The following is a 12,243-nucleotide window of genomic DNA, read 5'->3' on the forward strand; positions in this document are numbered from 1 at the left end:
TGTGAGCCTCATGTGGGACAGGAACTGTGTCCCATCCACTTATAGTTCATTTACCACAGTTCTTAGCACAGTGCTTGGCACATAGTAAACACTTAAATACCACACTTAATTAATTAGCAGTCAAGCACATTTGGGCGGAAGGCATCCCCTTTAGATCAATCTTTTCAACTACACTCTTGAGAAGCAGCGTGGCTCAGTGGAAAGAGCATGGGCTTTGGAGTCAGAGGTCACGGGTTCGAATCCCGGCTCGGCCACTTGTCAGCTGGGTGACTTTGGGCAAGTCACTTCACTTCTCGGTACCTCAGTTCCCTCATCTGTAAAATGGGGTTGAAGACTGTGAGCCCCACGTGGGACGACCTGATTCCCCTGTGTCTACCCCGTCGCTTAGAACAGTGCTCTGCACGTGGTAAGCGCTTAACAAATACCACCATTATTATTACGCGTGAGTAGGTTCTCATCGGCAAGAACATAATCTTCAGAAATGATGGGCAGTCGTCTACATATGTGTGTGTATCCGTGTAACGCTACACGAACTGATAAACCTTCAATTGCTTATCAATCAGTGAATGGTATTGAGCAATTCCAATGTGCACAGCACTTTACTGAATGCTTTCCCTGGATTTGTGTCCTTTTTAAAAAATTTCTGTGACAGAAGATGGAGCGCGGAAATGGCAGTGATATCATAGAGAGACTCGTCGCTGAGCCGCATAATTCTAAATAACCCGCTGTAGTTGTTACATCAGCCTTTTGTCTTGGTTTGGTACCAATCAGTTTCTGGATGGTCTGTCTCCTGTCTGGTACCGCGAGAGTGAAGGGACAGCAAAGCAATGTCAGGTAATCTTGACTACCAGCAGAGATGACTCGCACGGATAAAGGCATGGGAATTTTCATTTAATATGGACAAAAGAAGAAAAAGACTTCCTCTGGGCCTAGATTTTTACAAATCTGTCAGGCGAAGAAGAAAGAGCAGTGAGGGAGGGAGTGTCTCCTCTCTTGGATTTGAAAGGCTGGGCCTGCGGATCCCTAATTCCGCTCTTTACAGGATTCAATTGACCAGGTTTATCACCCCCACAGATTTTGATTCCCAAAGGATCTGAGAAATGCAAGATCCAGAAAGGAAAAGGTCACTGGAAATGAAATTCCAATTTTCCTCTTGAGAGATTGTATGTGACCCTCTAGGCTGTAAGTTCCTCCAGACTGTAAGGTCACTGTGGGCGGGAAATGTGCCTCTCTACTGTTACGGCTCAGTGGAAAGAGCCCGGGCTTCGGAGTCAGAGGTCGTGGGTTCGACTCCCGGCTCTGCCACTCGTCAGCTGTGTGACTGTGGGCGAGTCACTTCACTTCTCTGGGGCTCAGTTACCTCATCTGTAAAATGCGAATTAGCTGTGAGCCTCACGTGGGACAACCCGATGACCCTGTATCCGCCCCAGTGCTTAGAACGGTGCTCTGCACAAAGTAAGCGCTTAACAAATACCAACATTATTATTATTATATCGCACTCTCCTGGGCACTTAGTTCAGTGCTCTGCGCACAGTAAGCACTCAATAAATACAACTGAATGAATGACCGAAAGCACTATGCCAAATGCTGGAGCAGACACAGGTTGATCAGGTCAGACATCCTCCCTGTCCCACAAGGGAGGGTGAAAGGGTATTAAATCCATACGTTACAGATGAGGAAACTGAGGCAAAGAGAAGGTAAAAGATTTTCCCAAGGTCACACAGCAGGCAGTTCTTCTGCCCCGGCTACTGTTCTTTCTTCGATCGTTACTGCCACTAGCGGGCAGGGATCGTGAAAGAGCACGGGCTTTGGAGTCAGGGCTCCTGAGTTCGAATCCCAGCTCTGCCACTTGTCGGCTGTGTGACTGTGGGCAAGTCACTTCACTTCTCTGGGCCTCAGTTCCCTCATCTGTAAAATGGGGATGAAGACTGTGAGCCCCACGTGGGACGACCTGATTCCCCTATGTCTACCCCAGCGCTTGGAACAGTGCTCGGCACATAGTAAGCGCTTAACAAATACCAACATTATTATTATTATCGTGTCTAACAACTTTCCTGGGCTCTCCCAAGCGCTTCGTACAGTGCTCCGCGCACACTATCTACATTCGCTTCCAGTCACAAACTCTCTCAGCACAAAGAGACACTTCAGTAGATTCCAGACTAAGGGATTATCTTCAGTCAAAGAGTCAATTTCCTTAAAAAGGATGAAAAGAAACAAAAAGAATTGCTGCTTTAGTTACAGAATAATTGAAAAGCCACAGACCGCCAGAAAGGCAGCACAGACTTTATTCAGTGGATCCATTTAACAGATACTTATTCATTCTTCTAACAGGGAATGTGAAGAGCAGTTCTGTACGAAAGCCTTATGCTCCTTTTAACAACTCATTATGTTCTTTAGGGCAAACCTCAGAGGTGACACACGAAACACAATGAATGTTGCTAGAGAATTTTTAAGAAAAAAAAAAACAAACCCTCTCTTTTCTTTCTTCCACTTTATCGGGCCCACAGATCCCATCATGCTTCAGAAAAGAAATCCTTAAATTCACAAGGATGAAGTCGGTGGAGACAGCAGGAAGAGTGAAAATGAGAATGGAAGGTGTTAATGAAGGGGCGTATTCAGTTTCAAAATTAAAAAAAAAAAAAACGAATTACTCCTCGGGGATACTTAAGGACTGATACCAAGAGAGCAGAGAGAGGATTCCGGATTTCTTTCCCAGGGAAAAGTAAGAGCTCAGTTCTTTCACAATCAAAGAAATATATAATTACTAGAGCTAGTAGATGGATACATAATTACATAAATGCATAATTATTATCTAGTAGCTATGGAGTGTTTGCTGGTCACCTCTGTGACTTGGACTAATAGGCTCTAAACCCTAGACTGTAAACTCCTTGTAGGTAGGGAACACGTCTACCAACTCTATCATATCATACTCTCCCAACTGCTTAGTACAGTGGTCTGCACACAATAAGCACTTAACAAATCTGATTGATTGATTGATTGATTGATTAGTAATAATAATAATGTTGGTATTTGTTAAGTGCTTACTATGTGCAAAGCACTGTTCTAAGCTCTGGGATAGATACAGGGTACTCAGGTTGTCCCATGTGAGGCTCACAGTCTTCATCCCCATTTTACAGATGAGGTAATTGAGGCCCAGAGAAGTTAAGTGGCTGGCCCACAGCCACACAGCTGACAAGTGGCAGAGGCAGGATTCGAACCCATGACCTCCGACTCCCAAGCCTGGGCTCTTTCCACTGAGCCACGCTGCTTCTCTAGTAATGATGATGATGATGATGGTATTTGTTAAGAGCTTACTGTGTGCCAAGTACTGTTCTAAGCGCTTGGGGGGGATGCAAGGTAATCAGGTCGTCCCACGGGGGGCTCACAGTCTTCATCCCCGTTTTCCAGATGAGGGAACTGAGGCACAGAGAAGTGAAGTGACTTGCCCAAAGTCTCCCCCATCTCTTGCCCCTGTGACCTGTCCATGTACGACTCAGTGAAGAGAGCCCGGGCTTGGGAGTCGGAGGTCACGGGTTCTAATCCCGGCTCTGCCACTTGTCAGTTGTGTGACTTTGGGCAAGTCATTTTACTTCTCTGTGCCTCAGTGATCTCATCTGTAAAATGGGGATTAAGACTGTAAGCCCCTTGTGGGACAACCTGATCACTTTGTATCCCTCCCAGCACTTAGAACAGTGCTTCGCACATAGTAAGTACTTAACGATTACCATCATCATTATTATTATTATTATCATTATTAGGCACTTGAGGAGGATAAAAGAGGAAGTGGCTTGTTCCCCGCTGACGAGGAGCTTACGCTAGAATACTGGAGACAAACATTAAAATATTTAAAACTGGCATGGCCTGGTGGAAGGAGAACAGGCCTAGGGGTCAGGGGATCTGAGTTCTAATCCCATTTCCTCCAGTGACCTGCTCTATGACTGACTGTGGGCAAGTTTATCTGCGCCTCAGTTTCCTCGTCCGTAAAATAGGAATTCAGTACCCATTCTCCCTGTTCACATGACTGTAGAGGGGTGTATAAATACATTTCTAAGTGCGATCATGTGATTCTTCCTCACAACTTCAGAAGGAAACTGAGGGTGGAGACCCCCTCCTTTTTCCAATGTTGAGGGAGAGCTGATTAGAACCCAGGTCCTTCCAACTCCCCACCGGGTCTCCGCTCTTCGATATACTAATGTTTAACTCCCTTACACATCGCCCTCGGGATGGGGGAAGTTCTCTCTCCTTTGGAAGAACTTGAGGATAAAAGTGTGCCTATCGAGGAGAGGTGCGAAACCTCCAGAGGGGAGAGGCTTTGGTGACAGAGAATTCAGAAGGGATGCCTTTAGAGATCTTGTCTGCCACTTCCAGGAGTCTGTGCTATCAACCGCTCCCCGGTTTCAATCTATTTTTTTCCCCCGAGCAGTCTGCTCCGATGCTTAGAACAGTGCTCGGCACATAGTAAGCACAAATGCCACAATTATTATTCCACCTCTGTATCCTTACCAGATCACAACCCCAAACTGGATTCATTTTCAAAGAGTAGTTGCCCAAACTGCGATAATCGAAATGCAAAACTGACAGTGGCTTCTCCCATACATTTTCCTCCCTCACAGGAGGGTGATAAAGGGATTATTTCCAAAGGGTCAGGTAGAGGGGAGAAGCTGCTATTTGCAAGTGATCTGTTAAATTCCTAATAATTGTCAGCTTTTGGGGAAGTCTCTCGCTGCTTCTGTGTTATGTTGAAGAAAGGGAGCTTCCTTCCAGCTGGGTAGGACTTTTCAGACACTCAGTTTACTGTTAGGTTTCAGTGGAGCCAGAGGAGTGTTTCTGAGCTCTCCAGGTGCAGGGTTGCTTGACTGGCAAAAGGAGTTGGTCTTCTGGTTAGTGCAAAATCCCCAATCGAATAATGTTGGTATTTGTTAAGCGCTTACTATGTGCAGAGCACTGTTCTAAGCGCTGGGGTAGATACAGGGTCATCGGGTCGTCCCACGTGAGGCTCACAGTTAATCCCCATTTTACAGATGAGGTAAATGAGGCACAGAGAAGTGAAGTGACTCGCCCGTAGTCACACAGCTGACAAGTGGCAGGGCCGGGAGTAGAACCCATGACCTCTGACTCCGAAGCCCAGGCTCTTTCCACTGAGCCACGCTGCTTCTCTATCTAGTGGCTGAATGCACATTCCTGCAGCGGGAGCTGGGATATCTACCTCTGTACTTATTCATTCATTCAATCATATTTATTGAGCGCTTACTATGTGCAGAGCACTGTACTAAGCGCTTGGAAAGTACAGTTAGGCAACAGAGACAATACCTACCCGACAACGGGGTCTTATTGATGATCATAATAATCCCATCTCCGCCCCCACCCCGACTTTTTAGCTCATTGTGGGCAGAGAATGTCACTTTATTGTTGTATTGTACTTTCCCAAGGGCTTACTGCAGTGCTCTGCACACAGTAAGTGCTCAATAGATACAAATGATTGATTGAATGAATGAATTAATAATTGGAATAATAGGAAGATATATAGCTTAGTGGAAATACTGTACTCTCCCAAGTGCTTAGTACAGTGCTCTGCACACAGTAAGTGCTCAATAAATACGTTCGAATGAACGATTTGAATGAAAGAGCACGGGCCTGAGTTCTAATTCCGCCTCGGCCACTTGTCTGCTGTGTCCCCTTGGGCAAATCACTTCTTTGGGCCTCAGGAACGTCCTCTGTAAAATGGGGATTAAGACTGTGAGTCCCATGTGGGACAAAGACTGTGTCCAACCTGATTAACTTGTATCTACTCCAGTGCTTGTGCCTGGCACATAGTAAGCGCTTAATAAATACCACAAAAAATAGTATTTGTTAAGCGCCAGCTATGTACCAAGCACTGTACTAAGTGTCGGGGTAGATAAAAGATAATCATGTCCCACACGGGGCTTACAGTCTAAGTAGGAAGGAGAACAGGCATCAAATACCCATTTTTACAGAAGAGGAAACTGGCATAGAGAATAATAATGTTGGTATTTGTTAAGCGCTTACTATGTGCAGAGCACCGTTCTAAGCGCTGGGGTAGACACAGGGGAATCAGGTCATCCCACGTAGGGCTCAGTCTTAATCCCCATTTTACAGATGAGGGAACTGAGGCCCAGAGAAGTGAAGTGACTTGCCCACAGTCACACAGCTGACAAGTGGCAGAGAAGGGATTCGAACTCATGAGCCCTGACTCCAAAGCCCGTGCTCTTTCCACTGCGCCACGCTGCTTCTCAGAGAGGAAGCCAACTGAAGCCAACTGACTCAGAGAAGTCAACTGAAGTAGAGAGCTCTGCACAGAGTAAGTGTTTGTATCTACCCCCATGCTCAGAACAGCTCCTGGCACATAGTAAGCACTTAGCAAATACCATCATCATCATTATCATGACAATTATTATTATTATTATTATGAAGTGCTCAATAAATATGATTGATTGACTGAGTGACTTGCCCAAGACCACACAGCAGGTAGTAGACAGATTTTCTCTATGCTCTTTCCCCTAGGCCATGCTGCTTCTTTAAATTCTTTTGATCCCGGAAGAATTCTTTGCTGCCATCTCTAAAATAAATGGGCTTCCCGACGCTGTTCCCCCCAGCTGACCAGATTTATCGGGTCCTAGAATTGGCATCACACCTTTCTATTGACACTTCCTTAAGGGGGAAATGATAACTGGCAACCGGTAGAGATTGCTCAGGCTTCATAATAAAAAGAAGAATGGTGGAATTGGTAAAAATGCTTTCTGTAGGCCGGGCACTGTATTACATCCAGGAGTAGATACAAGTTCAACAGTTTAAGAGGGAGGGAGGATAGGAATTGAATCTCCACTTTACAGATAAGGAAACTGAAGCACAGAGAAGTTAAAGTCTCTTGCCTGGGGTCACATAGCAAACAAGTCACAGCAAATCAATTACAGCAAAAATTTCCATTTAAACTAAGTAAACAGTTCTCTGACGTTTTACTTCTAGCCAGCCTTCCCACTCACAGCAGCATCAAGATTTTGAATTGAGTTTGTCACCTTTGAAAAGATGAAAGGTGGCTACTTAAAGCTCAGGAAAGAAAAGGAGACTGCTACTTCCAGTCCCAAAGTGAACTGCAAATTGAAGTCATTTACAAGCTCGGAGACCAAATGAGAAACTTGCATTTGGGGGAAATTCTTATATTAAAAACGTCCAGCTAAATCTATCTTGCAACTGCAATAACGATGAGATCCTAGGTCCGTGAGAAGGGCTGAAATGCTTAACGACCTCAACACTTTTAAGTTTTGCTCATAAAAAGAAAGCAGTTTCAGTGAGTTATGGCTTTTTCAATGAGTTGTTTAGATAGTTCCCTGCTCCAGACAAAATGAATTGTGAATCTTCATTTTCAGGTTAAAATTAATTTTGGTATGGCCTTGTTTAGTATGGGCGTGAATGCCGCATAAGGGTGTAGGTCAACGATTCTCTTTACATCCATTTACATGTAGGTACAAAATGGGATTGCTTTTGTTGGTGATATACTTCAGATGGCTTAGGATCAAATGCCATCTCATCCTGTTAGTGCAGTTGACAAATGTGGCATTACTTTGCGATTCTTGCTGAGATAGAGCTGAGGAAAACCAAGATTATGGTGGCGGGGAGTTTTGCACATTTCCAAGAACACCTGCAAGTGTTATGCAAATACATCTCCTTTTTGATTGATGTTTACACTCCGGTGAAAATGTTTAAGCAGTGTTTGTACCCTGTGAATGGGTGTAAGAGGGATTTGCATAGGCTGGTTTTGTACAGTTTTAGCCTCCAGGTTTTAGCAAAATTTGGGGTCTGGCTATCTAGAAAGCTTTTTTTTTTTTTTTAAGATGAAGCAATAAGGATAAAGAGGAGGGGTTCACTGAAATGATTCAGCTCTGGTTTTCAACGTCTGTGGATCCGTCGGAGAAGGTAGAGTGCAGCTGCCTGATAAAAGCAGGAAGAGTAAAAGGGCAAATGCCTCTTCATTATCTTCTGCTTTCTTCTGTGGCCTCCTCTCCTTCTGATCTGCAAGCTGTATGGAAATGGTCTAGTGGATAGAACCCGGGCCTGGCGATCAGAAGGTCATAGGTTTTAATCCCCGCTCCGCCACCTGTCTGCTGTGTGACCTTGGGCAAGTTGTTTCATTTCTCTGGGCCTCAGTTACCTCACCTGTAAAATGGGGATCGATACTGTGAGCCCCAAGTGGGACAGGGGCTGGATCCAACCTGATTTGCTTGTATCCACCCCAGCACTTAATACAGTGCCTGGCACCTGGTAAGCCCTTACCACATACCACAATTATGATTAGCCCAGGCCAGCTCGAACCAAGCTGAAGGAGGAGCAAACAAACGACTGATTCCGGCTGGATTCTGTGAGATCTATGGGCAAGCCCAAGCTGGACTCTTCAGCGTACACAGATGCTGATGAAAAGTGACACACTGACGCCACACCACAACACCTATCTGGATGGAAAACCTGGTTAAAATTCACCACCCTGAGGGAGATGCTGTGTCTTAGTAGCGGGTCTTTCAGCTCTCTTGAAATATGCAAGTACGTGCATTTAATAAAACCAGCAGGGTTTGGATTCCCATCGTGTCTCGATAAGCTCAAGCAGAGAAGGATTCAAGTGTTAAATATCTGATTTTGAAGATGGGGCCAGTGTTTTAGGCAAACTTGCATAATAAATACGCTGTCATGGTCCAGTCTTTGGCTGGATGCCCAAAGAAGTGTTGTTACATTGCCTCCACGTGGCCTCTCGCCGTGCTACAGCTTTCCTAATAATTGTGGTATTTGTTCATCAATCAATCTATCAATAGTATTTATTGAGGGCTTACTGGATGCAGAGAGCACTGTACTAAGCGTTTGGGAGAACGCAGAGTACCATATAACAGACATATTCCCTGTCCAAAGTGAGCCTACAGCCTAGAAAGGGGAGACGGACCTTAATAGAAATAAATAAATTACGGATAGGGATATAAGTGCTGCGGGGTTGAGGGAGGGATGAGAAAAAGGAGCAAATCAGGACGAAGCAGAGGGGGTGTGAGAAAAGGAAAGGAGGGCTTAGTCAGGAAAGGCCTTTTGGAGGAGATGCGCCTTCAGTAAGGCTTTGAAGGGAAGGAGAGTCCCCTTTGTCCAATATTCACTCATTCATTCGATCGTATCTATTGAGCGCTTACTATGTGCAGAGCACTGTACTAAGCGCTCGGGAAATACACTTCAGCAACAAATCGTGACAATCTCTGCACACGACGGGCTCACAGTCTAGAAGGGGGGAGGCAAGCATCAAAGCAAGTAAACAGACATCAATAACATCATTATAAATAAATAGAATTATAGCTATGTACTTCTATACTCGAGTGATGTGGAGGTGGAGAGGGGCGGAGGGCAAAGGGAGAGAGCCGGGGTGATGGGGAGGGGAGAGGGAGCAGAGGAAAAGGGGAGGTTAGTCTGCTTGGGGGAGGTCGCGTAACTATGAAGAATGAGGGCATCGGAGGCCAGAGACAGGACGCAGATGAGAAGTCGGTGACGAGATAGACGAGACTGAGGTACAGTGAGTAGGTTGGCATTAGAGCAGCGAAGTGCGCCAACTGGGTGATAGTTGGAAAGTAGCAAGGTGAGGTAGGAGGGGGCAAGGTGATTGACTGCTTCAAAGTCTATGGCAAGAAGTTTCTGTTTGAGGCAGAGGTGGATGGGCAACCACTGGATGTTCTTGAGGAGAGGAGAAACATGGGCTACACGTTTTTTGTAAAAAAAAAATGACCCTGGCAGCAGAGTGAAGTGCAGACTGGAGTGGAGAGAGACAGGAGGCGGGGAGGCCAGCAGAATTCAAGACCGGATAGGGTGAGTGCTTGGATTCAAGTGGTAACAGTTAAGGGCTTACTATGTGCCAGGCACTGTACCAAGTGCAGGGGTGGAAGTCTTAATCCCCATTCCACAGATGCGGTAAACGAGTCACAGAGAAACTAAATGACTTGCCCGAGATGTCACAACCTGGTGGCGGAGCAGGGAGCGGAACCTAGTTCCTTCTGATTCACAGGCCCGTGCTCTAAGCCAGACTGCTTCTGTAGAACCCGGTCTTCAGGGGTGACCGAGTGGTCGGTGGGAGAGAGGAAGGGAGGGAGGAGGAGAGGGCTACCTAGGAGATGCCATGTCAAACCTCCTCCAGCCAGAGACCTCATGGTAAGAGTGGCTGGAGGCTGAGGCTGTCACACGGATCCTAGAAGGCCGTGCGATCTGGGGATGTCTAACGCTACCCGGGAGGGAGAATGTGACACACGGGTTCGGGCTCTGGATTCCGAGACGGATTCCGAGAAGTCGCTGGACTGAATCCACATAGAGCTCCCGTCTGAAGATTTCCTCCTGGCCAGGGTTCAACCGCACTGAGCTTTGGTCCAAAAGCGAAGCTCCTTTAAAGTTGTTTTTTTTTTAAATTGGTATTTGTTCATTAAGCGCTTACTCTGTGCCAGGCGCCGTATTAAGGGCTGGCATACATACAAGGTAATTGGGATGGACTCAGTCCCTGTCCCACATGGGGCTCACGAGGAGGCCCCCGAGAAGTGAAGTGACTTGCTCAAGATCACTGCTTGCTAGAGAAGCGGCGTGGCTCAGTGGAAAGAGCCCGGGCTTGGGAGTCAGAGGTCAAAGGTTCGAAACCCGGGTCGGCCGCTTGTCAGCTGTGTGACTGTGGGCGTCACTTCGCTTCTCTGTGCCTCAGTTCCCTCATCTGTAAAATGGGGATTAACTGTGAGCCTCACGTGGGGCAACCTGATTACCCTGTATCTACCCCAGCGATTAGAACAGTGCTCTGCACAGAGTAAGCACTTAACAAATACCGACATTATTATTCATTCATTCATTCATTCAATAGTATTTATTGAGCGCTTACTATGTGCAGAGCACTGTACTAAGCGCTTGGGATGAACAAGTCGGCAACAGATAGAGACGGTCCCTGCCGTTTGACGGGCTTAAGGTCTGATCGGGGGAGACGGACAGACGAGAACGACGGCGATAAATAGAGTCGAGGGGAAGAACATCTCGTAAAAACCGATGGCGACTAAATAGAATCGAGGCGATGTACAATTCATTAACAAAATAAATAGGGTAACGAAAATATATACAGTCGAGCGGACGAGTACGGTGCTGTGGGGATGGGAAGGGAGAGGTGGAGGAGCAGAGGGAAAAGGGGAAAAAGAGGGTTAAGCTGCGGAGAGGTAAAGGGGGGACGGCAGAGGGAGTAGAGGGAGAAGAGGAGCTCAGTCTGGAAAGGCCTCTCGGAGGAGGTGAGTTTTAAGTAGGGTTTTGAAGAGGGAAAGAGAATCAGTCTGGCGGAGGTGAGGAGGGAGGGCGTCCCGGGACCGCGGGAGGACGCGACCCGGGGGTCGACGGCGGGACGGGCGAGACCGAGGGACGGCGAGGAGGTGGGCGGCGGAGGAGCGGAGCGTGCGGGGTGGGCGGTAGAAAGAGAGAAGGGAGGAGAGGTAGGAAGGGGCGAGGTGACGTAGAGCCTCGAAGCCTAGAGTGAGGAGTCTTTGTTTGGAGCGGAGGTCGATAGGCAACCACTGGAGGTGTTTAAGAAGGGGAGTGACAGGCCCAGATCGTTTCTGCGGGAAGATGAGCCGGGCGGCGGAGTGAAGAATAGACCGGAGCGGGGCGAGAGAGGAGGAAGGGAGATCGGAGAGAAGGCCGACACGGTAGTCTAGCCGGGATATAACGAGAGCCCGTAGCGGCAAGGTAGCCGTCTGGGTGGAGAGGAAAGGGCGGATCTTGGCGATATCGTAGAGGTGAAACCGGCAGGTCTCGGTAACGGATAGGATGCGCGGGGTGAACGAGAGAGACGAGTCTAGGACGACACCGAGATCGCGGGCCCGAGAGACGGGAAGGACGGCTGTGCCATCCACGGTGATAGAGAAGTCTGGGAGAGGACCGGGTTTGGGAGGGAAGATGAGGAGCTCAGTCTCGCTCACGTTGAGTTTTAGGTGGCGGGCCGACATCCAGGTGGAGACGTCCCGGAGGCGGGAGGAGATGCGAGCCTGAAGGGAGGGGGAGAGGACAGGGGCGGAGATGTAGATCTGCGTGTCATCTGCGTAGAGATGGTAGTCAAAGCCGAACACCGAACAGGCAGGTGGCGGAGCCGGGATTAGAACCCAGTTCCTCTGACTCCCAGGCCTGGAATCTTTCCACCAGGCCGTGCTGCTTCCCAGATCACATCTAATAATAATAATAATTGTGTTAACGATAATG

General features: G+C 47.4%; 1 long non-coding RNA gene across 1 annotated transcript; it reads left to right on the plus strand.

The window, feature by feature from the left end:
- The first annotated feature begins 755 nt into the window (after positions 1-755).
- LOC103169977 lies at positions 756-6,742 on the plus strand. Its single transcript, XR_485889.3, has 3 exons — positions 756-834; positions 2,508-2,722; positions 6,523-6,742. It is a non-coding gene; the product is annotated as an uncharacterized LOC103169977 (long non-coding RNA).
- The last annotated feature ends 5,501 nt before the right edge of the window (positions 6,743-12,243 follow it).

This window comes from Ornithorhynchus anatinus, chromosome X1, assembly GCF_004115215.2.
Source record: "Ornithorhynchus anatinus isolate Pmale09 chromosome X1, mOrnAna1.pri.v4, whole genome shotgun sequence".
Classification (NCBI taxonomy): Eukaryota; Metazoa; Chordata; class Mammalia; order Monotremata; family Ornithorhynchidae; genus Ornithorhynchus; species Ornithorhynchus anatinus.